The sequence below is a fragment of the Ovis aries genome, chromosome 20 (assembly GCF_016772045.2).
Source record: "Ovis aries strain OAR_USU_Benz2616 breed Rambouillet chromosome 20, ARS-UI_Ramb_v3.0, whole genome shotgun sequence".
Classification (NCBI taxonomy): domain Eukaryota; kingdom Metazoa; phylum Chordata; class Mammalia; order Artiodactyla; family Bovidae; genus Ovis; species Ovis aries.
In genome coordinates this window covers 39,663,450-39,676,744 of record NC_056073.1, presented here as the reverse complement: position 1 = coordinate 39,676,744, position 13,295 = coordinate 39,663,450, and the positions used below count along the sequence as shown (strand labels likewise).

At 42.1% G+C, this 13,295-nt stretch overlaps 1 protein-coding gene across 16 annotated transcripts in view; it reads right to left on the bottom strand.

The window, feature by feature from the left end:
* The window catches only part of ATXN1 (ataxin 1), a 430,615-nt gene that overhangs the window by 345,133 nt on the left and 72,187 nt on the right, over positions 1–13,295 (bottom strand). The gene's annotated exons all lie outside the window — the stretch shown is intronic.

Below are 13,295 nucleotides of genomic sequence, written 5' to 3'. Positions count from 1 at the left end.
ATGAATTGCAGCACGCCAGGCCTCCCAGTCCATCACCAACTCCCGGAGTTCACCCAAACTCATGTGCATCAAGTCGGTGATACCATTAGTCTACTGGACACAAATTGGGTTAGCACTGCCTCAAGTCAGAGCTGACTATCCAGCGTGGCAAACTTTCACATCCAAGCCCCTTCATAAATCATGCTGGTGCCATTCAGACAACCTTCCTGCCCTTAGGTCACCCGATTACATTTTAGGAAAGGACTAGGAGATAATGACTAAGCTATGAAAACTGAGAATGCGACAAAGGAAAGGCGTGAGATAAGAGAGACAATAAGAAAAGAGCCGAAAGACAACTTATGCTTTCAGTGCTTGCAAACACCACTTGTGCTTTTCCCTGCCTTTAAGCGCATGATGAAATTTGTGATACAAGCCTCATGTACTCTGCAGTGATGAGGACAACTTCTGGCCAGAATCTCATGGAACGTGTCACAGAAACATTCCTTTCGAAGCAGGTCCCAAATCTTGACATGTTCCTTTCACCACAGTCATCACTAAGTCTCATAGCAAAGCTCCTGAGGGTAGGGACCTGGTCTGTCTAGTTCACTATGATACTCCCTGGACCTGGGGAATATGAAGCCCAGAGCACATACTCTGTAAACTTTACTAAAAGGATGAATAAAACCTCCTAAGAGGAAAGAAGAAGAAATATGCAGTTAGGAAATGCATATGCAGTATTATCATTTCCTCTAAGGAAAAATGAAAAAGATACTGATTTAAAATGTAAACAAATGTGAAAAGACAGGGTTTTTTTATATTTGTAGAAAGTTAAAAATGTGAAGCACCTATTAAACAGTTACCATCACTTCCATTTATGAAGTAGGTACCATTAGTTAAGCCAACACAGTTCTCATGTTATAAAGGGCTAACAGCCCCAAGCACAACATCAAGAAAACACATTAATTAAAGGGGGGCAAATAAACAGTTACTGGGAAAATAACCTGAACAAATAATAAAAGAAAAAGCAAATGTAGTTGGAACAGGATAGAAATGGAAGCTCTAGGCACGGGGTGTCAGACAGAATAAAGGTGATCATTGTGTATATTCCGATGACCACTGTATAGTTCATATAATTGACCTGTGTGCAACCACTGAAATCAACATTTCTTTCTGTGCTTTTAAATACGAACCTACACTTTAGCAGCTCTATCTCAGCCCCAAATAAACTATCTGACAAATAATTTGAACAATTACTTTGGGTCCTCGTATAACTTGCTGGCTCTCTAATGAAATAAACTTATAAATTAAGTATCAGTTCAGTTCAGTTCAGTCACTTCATCGTGTCTGACTCTTATCGCAGCACGCCAGGCCTCCCTGTCCATCACCAACTCCTGGAGTTTACCCAAATTCATGTCCATCAAGTTGGTGATGCCATCCAGCCATCTCATCCTCTGTCGTCTCCTTCTCCTCCTGCCCTCAATCCTTCCCAGCATCAGGGTCTTTTCCAATGAGTCAACTCTTCACATGAGGTGGCCAAAGTATTGGAGTTTCAGCTTCAGCATCAGTCCTTCCAGTGAACACCCAGGACTGATCTCCTTTAGGATGGTATGGTTGGATCTCTTTGCAGTCCAAGGGACCCTCAAGAGTCTTCTCCAACACCACAGTTCAAAAGCATCAATTCCTCGGCACTTTCTTCACAGTCCAACTCTCACATCCATACATGACCACTGGAAAAACCGTAGCCTTGACTAGTCGGACCTTTGTTGGCAAAGTAATGTCTCTGCTTTTTAATATGCTATCTAGGTATACGTAGGTATAATATGAACAAATTAATTATAAGATTCGCCAATTTTAAAAACTCAGGAAAGACAATTAGATCCAATTAAGGCACTGGTCATAGCAAGCATCCTCTTCCAACAACACAAGAGAAGACTCTACACATAGACATCACCAGATGATCAACACCGAGATCAGATTGATTATATTCTTTGCAGCCAAAGATGGAGAAGCTCTATATAGTCAACAAAAACAAGACCAGGAGCTGACTGTGGCTCAGATCATGAACTCCTTATTACCAAATTCAGACTCAAATTGAAGAAAGTAGGGAAAACCACTAGACCATTCAGGTATGACCTACATCAAATCCCTTATGATTATACAGTAGAAGTGAGAAATAGATTTAAGGGACTAGATCTGATAGATAGAGTGCCTGATGAACTATGGAATGAGGTTCGTGACATTGTACAGGAGACAGGGATCAAGACCATCCCCATGGAAAAGAAATGCAAAAAAGCAAAATGGCTGTCTGGGGAGGCCTTACAAATAGCTGTGAAAAGAAGAGAAGCGAAAAGCAAAGGAGAAAAGGAAAGATATAAGCATCTGAATGCAGAGTTCCAAAGAATAGCAAGGAGAGATAAGAAAGCCTTCCTCAGTGATCAATGCAAAGAAATAGAGGAAAACATCAGAATGGGAAAGACTAAAGATCTCTTCAAGAGAATTAAAGACACCAAGGGAACATTTCATGCAAAGATGGGCTTGATAAAGGACAGAAATGGTATGGACTTAACAGAAGCAGAAGATATTAAGAAGACGTGGCAAGAATACACAGAAGAGCTATACAAAAAAGATCTTCACGACCAAGATAATCACGATGGTGTGATCACTCACCTAGAGCCAGACATCCTGGAATGTGAAGTCAAGTGGGCCTTAGAAAGCATCACTATGATCAAAGCTCATGGAGGTGATGGAATTCCAGTTGAGCTATTTCAAATCCTGAAAGATGATGCTGTGAAAGTGCTGCATTCAATATGCCAGCAAATTTGGAAAACTCAGCAGTGGCCACAGGACTGGAAAAGGTCAGTTGTCATTCCAATTCCAAAGAAAGGCAATGCCAAAGAATGCTCAAACTACCGCACAACTGCACTCATCTCACATGCTAGTAAAGTAATGCTCAAAATTCTCCAAGCCAGGCTTTAGCAATACGTGGACCGTGAACTTCCAGATGTTCAAGCTGGTTTTAGAAAAGGCAGAGGAACTAGAGATCAAATTGCCAACATCCGCTGGATCATGGAAAAAGCAAGAGAGTTCCAGAAAAACATCTATTTCTCCTTCATTGACTATGCCAAAGCCTTTGACTGTGGGGATCACAATAAACTGTGGAAAATTCTTCAAGAGATGGGAATACCAGAACACCTGACCTGCCTCTTGAGAAACCTGCATGCAGGTCAGGAAGCAACAGTTAGAACTGGACATGGAACAATAGACTGGTTGCAAACAGGAAAAGGAGTACGTCAAGGCTGTATATTGTCACCCTGCTTATTTAACTTCTATGCAGAGTACATCATGAGAAACGCTGGGCTGGAAGAAGCACAAGCTGGAATCAAGATTGCCGGGAGAAATATCAATAACCTCAGATATGCAGATGACACCACCCTTAAGGCAGAAAGTGAAGAGGAGCTAAAAAGCCTCTTGATGAAAGTGAAAGTGGAGAGTGAAAAAGTTGGCTTAAAGCTCAACATTCAGAAAACGAAGATCATGGCATCTGGTCCCATCACTTCATGGGAAATAGATAGGGAAACTGTGGAAACAGTGTCTCCAGAAACACTGCAGATTGTAACTGCAGCCATGAAATTAAAAGACGCTTATTCCTTAGAAGGAAAGTTATGACCAACCTAGATAGTATATTGAAAAGCAGAGACATTACTTTGCCAACTAAGGTCCGTCTAGTCAAGGCTATGGTTTTTCCAGTAGTCATGTATGGATATGAGAGTTGGACTGTGAAGAAAGCTGAGCGCCAAAGAATTGATGCTTTTGAACTGTGGTGTTGGAGAAGACTCTTGAGAGTCCCTTGGACTGCAAGGAGATCCAACCAGTCCATTCTGAAGGAGATCAGCCCTGGGATTTCTTCAGAGGGAATGATGCTGAAGCTGAAGCTCCAGTACTTTGGCCACCTCATGAGAAGAGTTGACTCAATGGAAAAGACTCTGATGCTGGGAGGGATTGGGGGCAGGAGGAGAAGGGGACGAGCGAGGATGAGATGGCTGGATGGCATCACTGACTCGCTAGACGTGAGTCTGAGTGAACTCCGGGAGTTGGTGATGGACAGGGAGGCCTGGCGTGCTACGTGCAATTCATGGGGGTCGCAAAGAGTCGGACACGACTGAGCAACTGAACTGAACTGAATATATTCGCATTTGCATAATGGGATGTAAATACAAATAACTTTTTCTTTTAAATAAAGTAGTATGATTTTAGTCATTATAAATGCCTAATAATAAAGGTAACAAAATCAGCAACCACTTTGAAAAATAAAGGCTATGGAATAAGCATCACCAATTCAATAGACATGAATCTGAGCAAACTCTGGGAGGTAGTGAAGGGCAGGGGAGCCTGGTGTGCTGCAGTCCATGGGGTCAAGTGAGCAACTGAATGACAACATGCAATAAGTACCATATTAGGTGCTTTATACATATCTCAAGTGGCTATTCTACCTTTTTGCTTTACAGATGAAGAAACAGGCTCACAAGCTAAATAAGGTGGCAGATAGGTCTTTAAAGATAGGAAGATACTTCTAGATGCATAGCTCTTGATCTATTCAATGGTTGTGTATCTGTACACTGAGCAGTCGGGCAGCATAATGATGAGACCTAGGCTTTAGAGTGGAGAAGGTGATGGCACCCCACTCCAGACTCTTGCCTGGAAAATCCCATGGGCACAGGAGCCTGGTAGGCTGCAGTCCATGGGGTCGCTAAGAGTCGGACACGACTGAGCGACTTCACTTTCACTTTTCACTTACCTGCACTGGAGAAGGAAATGGCAACCCACTCCAGTGTTCTTGCCTGGAGAATCCCATGGGCGGCGGAGCCTGGTGGACTGCCGTCTATGGGGTCGCACAGAGTCGGCCACGACTGAAGCGACTTAGCAGCAGCAGCAGCAGCAGCAGCAGCAGCAGCAGCAGCAGCAGCAGGCTTTGGAGCCCAAGATCCTGGGTTTACATTTCAGCTCTACCACGTGCTAGCTATATACCCTGACCCCTCTGTGCCTCTGCGTGCTCATCTCAACATGGAATCATAACAATACCAAAAGACCTGCTACCTACCAGCTCATCAGGCGGTTGTAAGGACTAAGTGAGGTAATACATGTACAGCCCAGAGAACACAGTCAGGATTTAAGACTGTTACCTTGTGCCAAGGTTTAGTATCCTTGGGGATGCTAAAAAGAACACTGAATTTGGAGTCAACTGGCCTCAGCCACACACACACACATATTATCTAAAAACTGTGTGACCTTTCCCAAGTCACTTAAACTTGCTGAGCTTCATCTGTAAAAATGAGATGCCAGCTGCCTTGTATTTCTCCCCAGGATTGTTATAAGTAACAATTAATAGACAATGTATGTGACAGTGCATTAAAGGATTCAAAAAAGTGCTCTGAACTATCACGGCCATGTGAATTATTAGCAACTTTCAGCTCGTCTTTATTACATTCTCTCCAGCCTGAGAATTTAACATGGAGCATTGGTTCCAGTCTTCACACTGGACTACTTATAATAATAGAACAAATGTCTGGTCATTCAGGACTCGGTCAAACAGAACTCTATTAACTATCTCCTTCTGCACACCCACCGTGAGAAGGTAATTGATGTTCACCATGACCCCAGAACACTCCAAGACTCTGAAGTACCTTCGGGGAAAGAGTAAATTATGTTCAGCCTAGTTTATTAAGAAATGTATTTAATTATATTCAAGATCTTTGAAAATTCATGACCTAGAGAGTAATCACAGGTTCTCTGGTCACTGGAAGCTTCTGCTCACCATCCCACCCCCAAATGCACTTTATCAGAGTTTACTCTAAGATATAGCCCATCCTGGGATAAGAAATACTGGGAATCCAGTGTGGTAATTATACAAGTCAAAAAAACTTTGTCCTGAGCAATCCTCAAGGACCACAGAAATAGTAAAGTCAAAATCTTGAAACAACAAAAAATTTAAACTATGTAAGATTCCAACATGTTTCAAATATATTATAATCTTGGCTTTGCTAATAAGGAATTTAAACATTTGAACAGGAATAACATAAAAATACACCATTATTCTTATTATTATTCTCGGTACTTAGAAGTGTAAAAACAGATGAGTCATACTGAATATAACACTCCTCAAGAGTAGGAAAATAACATTTTGCTCATTTTTGTCCACTGTTTCACAGAAATTATGTGTATGCTAATGAGGAACATAATACACAAAGCAAAAAGTTAGACCATATTAGGGGTATGGCTATTTGCCTTTGTCAAAATTACTACAATGCTGTTATGTTATTTTTTCCAATTAAAAACTGGGACACAAATGTGCCTTAAGTCCTGTAACTCAGTGTTGGGAGAAAAAGGAATAGTCATCCATTATAACCCTCTGTTCAACAGACGCTTACCTCTGGAGAATTTTGGAGAATTAAGGAGGTCCTCCCACTTCTGCTTGAACATCTCCAGTGACAGAGGTCTCATTACCTCTTCAATCAGCTTGTTCTATTTTTAGGCAGTCCTGATGTTAGAACATTCTTCCCCAAGTGGAGTCTAACTCTCCTTACCTTTAACTTCCTTCCTGTTCTTAGTTGGGCCCTCTGGACCCGCTTCAGTAAAAGTGAGTTCACTTCCCATCAGGCTCTCTGCCAGTTTCACTTATTTTATCAGTTAAATAATGACCTGCTTCTACTCATATTTTTCACTGTTCTCCTACAAAGCATGAGGACCATTCTTCAGAGTCATATACCACCAGCTAAGGGGCTTCCCTGGTGGCTCAGTGGTAAAGAATCCACCTGCCAATGCAGAAGACGTGGGTTCGATCCCTGGGTCAGGAAGATCCCCTGGAGAAGGAAATGGCAACCCACTCCAGTATTCTTGCCTGGGAAATTCCACGGACAGAGGAGCCTGGCGGGCTACAGTTCATGGGGTTGCAAAGAGTCGGACACAACTTAGCAACTAAACAAGGGGCTCCTGGGCTCCAATCTCCATAAAGACTGTGGTAGCCAGGGTCCTGTGGTCATCAGGGTACTCTGTGGACTTTCCTGGGACCCCACTATCACATACACTGTTTCTGTGAGAAATGTATTCTGAGTTCCTAAGGTATGACTTATCATCTTTCTGAAAAGGATCCATTTATAAACTACTATTTCTACTGACGGGGAAAATACACTTCAGAAAAACTCCACGAGGTATAAATTATCCCTCTGTCTTCTTACCTGTCTTATGAGCCAAGTAAGTATTTTGGTGTGTGCATAAAAATCCTCAGCTCCTCCTCCCTCAGCTAAAAGGAGCTGACTAGAAGCAGCGTTAGCAAACCCATACTATTCAGATCTCTTCTGCTGCCCGGGATCACAGAGGCTGAAGACAAATGCCCTGAGTTTCTGTAAGTCACCAGTCTCCCAGGTATTTACATACGTACCCCATGCCCAGCCAGGCATGTGGAACAAATCCAGCACTCTGGGACCTGCTGGCAGTGACATCCCTTCTGAAGCTCCTGGTCTATACCTTAACAGGCCTTTACGTATACCTTGCAGTAAAAGCAATGAAGTCCTGTAAGATGTCTTACTAGCAGCTTTGTCTTGAATCGTAAATGGCTTAAGCAGGGAAGTGATCGTATTTATTTTTATTATTTTATCCAATGCCCATTTCGGGCTGTTACTAAAATTTTTAAATGTCATGCACACAGACAGCCCTTACTTTATATATGAATGGCCCAATTTAGCTGGAAACCGTCCTTCCTGAATCTCTCAGCCTCCACCACCGAGAACGTGGCCAGCACTGCCTTGGGCCAAACTGAATAGCTGGAGAGAGTCAGGGGTTAGAATCAGGGTATACAATCCAGCCCAGTAATTTTATAAGCTTGCTTATCTGGTTTCCCTTAAGTTTACAACAGATCAGATACAGGTAAATGAAAGGAGCTTTAAGACATGACAACCAAGAAAAGTGGATAAGGCAGAGGCCATGGCATCAAAAAGAATTATGAGCTTCTGGGGCCTCATGCAAGACTCTACTATATCAGTGTAATCACTTCAGAGAAATGACAATAAATCTCCAAGAAGAAAGTTAAATTATGTTCACTCTACTGTACTCTATTTAGGAAACTTTATACCGCATTTTGGGACAAGGCAATGGCACCCCACTCCAGTACTCTTGCCTGGAAAATCCCAGGGACAGAGGAGCCTGGTAGGCTGCAGTCCATGGGGTCGCTAAGAGTCGGGCACGACTGAGCGACTTCACTTTCACTTTTCACTTTCCGGCATTGGAGAAGGAAATGGCAACCCACTCCAGTGTTCTTGCCTGGAGAATCCCAGGGACGGGGGAGCCTGGTGGACTGCCGTCTATGGGGTCGCACAGAGTCGGACACGACTGAAGCGACTCAGCAGCAGCAGCAGCAGCATACAGCATTTTGCACTGATTTCTCCCTGAAAACATTGAAGGGTTTTTTTTTTTTTTCCCATCTAACAAAGTCAGCACTTGACGTATTTATATTCTGAGTCAATATACTATATCTGAAAGCAGTTAATTCCAGGAGTACACAAAATTAAATATTTAAATCTTTACTAGGGAAATCTGAAGTAAGAACAAAAGCGAATAATCATTAAGAAACTCTAAAGAAGTAATGGGTTTGCCTTCTCTTGTGGAGAGGAACATTTGAAGGAAAGAAATTTACTTGCAAATCTATACTGCTCAGAAGTCCAGCTGTCATAAAAGCCCTTAGGTTTAGGTGAACCCAGAGTTCGCTCCCCTTCTCATTTTCAAGAAAAAGATGGTTTTGATTCTAAAAGCTAAGAGAGGAAAAAAAAAAAAAAAACTAGGGATGCTTTTAGTGTAATACTTTGCCAGCTCATCTCTTAAACATCCTTGCTATGTGGATATGATACTTCCATCAATAAGAGTTTTAGGGAAATTCTGGTATGGCTTATTTACTCTTGGAGGACACTGCCCTGGGCTTATAGAGCGCCAACATCACCATTTTAAAGCGGAAATGCCTCAGCGAGGTGAGGAATGGGAGTTCGTGAAACTAGCATTCCTATTGATGCATTTCATTTTAAGTAGATTTCCATTGCAGCATATACATCAGATAATTTTGTTTTAGATTACAAATCAGGAAAATTCCTTAACATACTATTAGTGACAGTATAGTCAGGCCTCCCTATCCATGGGTTCTGCATCCTTGCGTTCAACCAACAGCAGATTGATAGGACTTGAGCATCCTCAGATTTTGGTACCTTTGAGGAACCCTGGAACCAATCCCCCATCGACACCAAAGGAAGACTGTATTATTAAGTGTTAAGGACAAAATAATTCTAAGAAGAAGTAAATCCATCATTACCATCCATCAAATTGTTACAGACTCCACTTCTTTAAATATCTATGAACTTTTTCACCCTTGGACTCCTTGAAGACTCTTCTCAAGCCTTCAATTACCTTCAAATCCATCTCAAAACAATTCGTGAGATGCTATTTAGAATACAGTTGTTTATTCATCTCTCTAACAACACTTTTTTCCATTCTTTCTCTGAACTAAAAGTATTTTAGAGCTTTTATTAGCCGCTTCTTTGCACTTAAATTTTTGGGGAGGGGAGATGGTGGTGGTAATCTGTGGAAAGCTAGCCTAATTTATTTTCCTTTTTTAAAATTATTTTTGGTTTATTTTTGTTGGGGTATAGTTGATTACAATGTCATGTTAGTTTCAGGTATACAGCAGAGTGAATCTGTTATACACATACATATCCCCACTCTTTTTTAGATTCTTTTCCCATATAGGCCAGTACAGAGTATTGTTTAGAATGTGCTCTGCTACACAGTAGGCCCTTATTAGCTTAAAATTCTTATTCTTTGTTTTCTATAATTATTTTTCCCTACAGTTGCCCCTCACTCCCCAAATCTCTCGTAAAAGAGACCAAACTCCCACTGGGCTTAATCGCCAATTTTTTTTTTTTTTTGGTTGTTATCAAGAGGATAATTCATCGGTTTTTTTTTAAAGAGCCAAAATAGTGCTCAATGATCATCTAGTGAAGCATATTCTTTTCACAGTGGATGAACCAAGGCAGTGAGCTATAGAGTGGAAAAAACCCTATATTTATAGAGGTCCACCACTGAGAGTATAGGTACTGCACAGGGATTCACAGATGTCAGCAGATTGCATCCTCAGAAGGCACCAGCGAGGCAGGAATTATTATCCCCATTTTACAGGTGAAGAAACCTGAGGCTCCCAAACATTCCATCCTTTGCTCTAGGTTTTTCAGTTAGGAAAGGAATGAGCACAGAACTGATCTGTTTTCATCTGCACCTCACTTTCTGTTAGGACCTTGGCCTCAAGGCCTAGGCTAGTGTTCCCCTAATACATCCGTGTGTTTGCGTGCCCAGTCGTTCAATCATGTCCAATTCTCCTGTGACCCCATGGACTGTAGCCCACCAGGCTCCTCTGTCCATGGGATTCTTCAGGCAATAATACCGCAGTGGGTTGCCATGTCCTTCTCCAGGGGATCTTCCTGAGCCAGAGATCGAACCCGCACCTCCTGCATCGGCCGGCGGGTTCTTCACCACTGAGCCACAGTGGAAGCCCATCAGAGTTTCATTAGCTTCAGATGTTTTTAATTTACTCACCAGGTGCTGCTCTCTGTAGAGAAATGACCAACCTATGCCTTCCCAAGGGGACCAAAGACTTCTTCCTTCCAAATTTTTAACCCACTTCTAACAAAGCCACACGGGGAGTAAACAGCATGTCTCTTTACAACACCTAAGTACACATAGTACAAATAAATAATCAAGTCCTGAGAGTCAGTGTGTGCTGTTCTCATCAATAAATAGCTTCAACCACTAGGAAGAGACCTCCCAGGCCCTGGGAAGCCTTGCCCAAGGTACAGAACGAGGTCCCTTCCTGAGTCTGTAGGGCCCTGCTGCACACACATCTCACGCGATGCTTCCTGACTGCTCCGAGCACCAGGAGCTTGTACTTGCCCACCCCAACCATCCGTCCCAAGGTCACAGCAGAGATAATGCCACAGGGGTAACAAGCGGGGGTTGGGGGGGACTACAACCTCTTGGAGTGAAACTTTTAAAACTTGTGAATCACTGTGTTGTACATCTGAAAATTATATAATATTGTATATCAACTATTCCCCAATTAAAAAAAAAAACAATTTAAACAATGATGAAAGAGAAAAAAACCCAACCAACAAACAAAAGTGGCAACCAGTTCCACTTCTCAGTGATTAACTTTTCACTTGCACTGCAGATTGACTGTGTTCATTATTTCTTTGAGCAGTGCCTAGAACCTTCAAGTCTCAACACATCACTCTATCATTAGTGAGTCCCGCTGAAGAAGGACTTCTCTGATAAATTATTGTGTTAACATGTGAGAGGCTAGAACAAAAATGTGTTTGAGCTGCCCACAGGACCGGCCACTCCCTACCCCTCCCACTCTCATTCCCAGTACCTAGGAGGTGATGTTTTATTGTTTCAAGTCTATGCTTAACACAACACTGGGCTTTTCTTAAACAAATCAACTTTTTTCCAGAGAGGATTAAAACACCTAATGGCTGTGGCACCGTTAAAATCTCTGCAGCATTTGTGTATACATTTTCCATGTTATATGATAACATATTTCAAGTAAGCAAAACTAATAAATTTTCAAGGCCGATCTGTTTTAAAAAATAATCTCAATAATGAAAAAAAAGTCCTAACTGAAGCTAAAAAGCTACGTCCAATGAAGAAAAAAACCCACATCCAGGTGTCTCTGGAGAGATGGTTTTTTTCAGTCCCAGTCTGAATACACACAAGCTGTGTGTTGTGGGCTTGGTCATTTAACTTCTCTATGCCTCAGATTTTTCATCTGTGAAATTAGAACATGAAGATAGATTAAAGCTCTTTCAGCTCTAAGATTCTGACTTCTATGACTGTCCTTCCAATTCAGTAAAGTACAATATAGTGTTTAACACGGCCTGCCTTTTCAATGAAGCTAAAATTTTTAAAAGGCAGCAAAGCTCAAATAGGTCAAGAAAACACATCCAGAAAAGAATTTCTCAAAATGTAACCCATGCAACACCACGTCTATCCAGAAATTATTAATATTTGATTTTCCAGAAAAAAACCCCATTTTTGTTTTATGCAATGTTTGGTTCACCACTGGACAAGAAATGACGAGCCTGTTGAAGTGCTCCTGTGTTTGCTGATCTGCTGTGTACAGCACCTCCCCAACAGAAAGGAACACCTCGATTACTCACTATTAAACTGCATCAAAAAGACTGTGGCAAACAGCTCAGAAATAAGCAAGCAAAATCTTGCTGTCAACTGTCTGAAACTGTTACAAATTACAGGCTAATCTCAGAATCTGTGACCTCACCACCCAGCCTTTGACAAATTGAGTAACTATTTCCCTGTCAGTGACTATGAAAAGAATAAAATTAAAAGGGGAGTGGAACACAGTAGGTGAGGATAGGAAAGCAGAAGGAAAAACGAACACATCTCTCTGAATTCAGAGGCAGATTCCAAGTGGTTTTCAAGGAGGGCTGAAGTCAGAAAAGCAGAGATGTTGTTGCCCTGTTTATTCGTGGTTTTTACCTTTGGCTCCTTAGAGTGAAGTCTGAAAACTGTTAGTGGGTCATAGCAAAAGAGAGCTCTAACAGCACAATGTGACTTCCAGGGAGAACTACAGCCAGACCACACTGCGAGCCAGCCAAGCAGATACTGAGAGGTGATAAGGAGAAAAAGAGGCACTTGTTTTTATTAACAGAAGCCCTCACCAACTTCCTTAGACTTCCCCAAATGAAATGTCAGACTTGCCTGATTTTGAATAAGAATCACCGGTGCCCCTTAGCAGAAACAACATTCAAACTTCAGGACTTGGCCACCTAGATGTTGCTCATCATCGGCAATAAAAAGACATGTATACGTTACATTGCCCAGGAGAAAGCAACACCATACAGGGTTGAAAAAAAAATAAAAATTCTTCATCTGATTTGGATAAAACACACAGCTTAAAATACACTGAATGACACCAAAAATGAGCTGCTGAATGAAAAGAAAAGCCATTCTGACTCAAGGCAAAACAAGCTATTATTCAGCGAGGGGGTCTTACTCTGGATTCCCACTGTCCTTTGCAATCCCATTTTCGTGAACCGCAGGTGGCAGGCAGGTCCCGCCTTTCAGCTCCCCTGACTGTAGCAGGCTGGGGTCTTCCCTCACTTCCCTCCTGGCTGCGCCCTCCCTGCCGGTCTAGCTGGTCACTTGCACACACGCTCTTTGAAGGCGCTCAACCAAGGGTCTGGGGAGGGACTTCTCTCTGTATCTGGGGT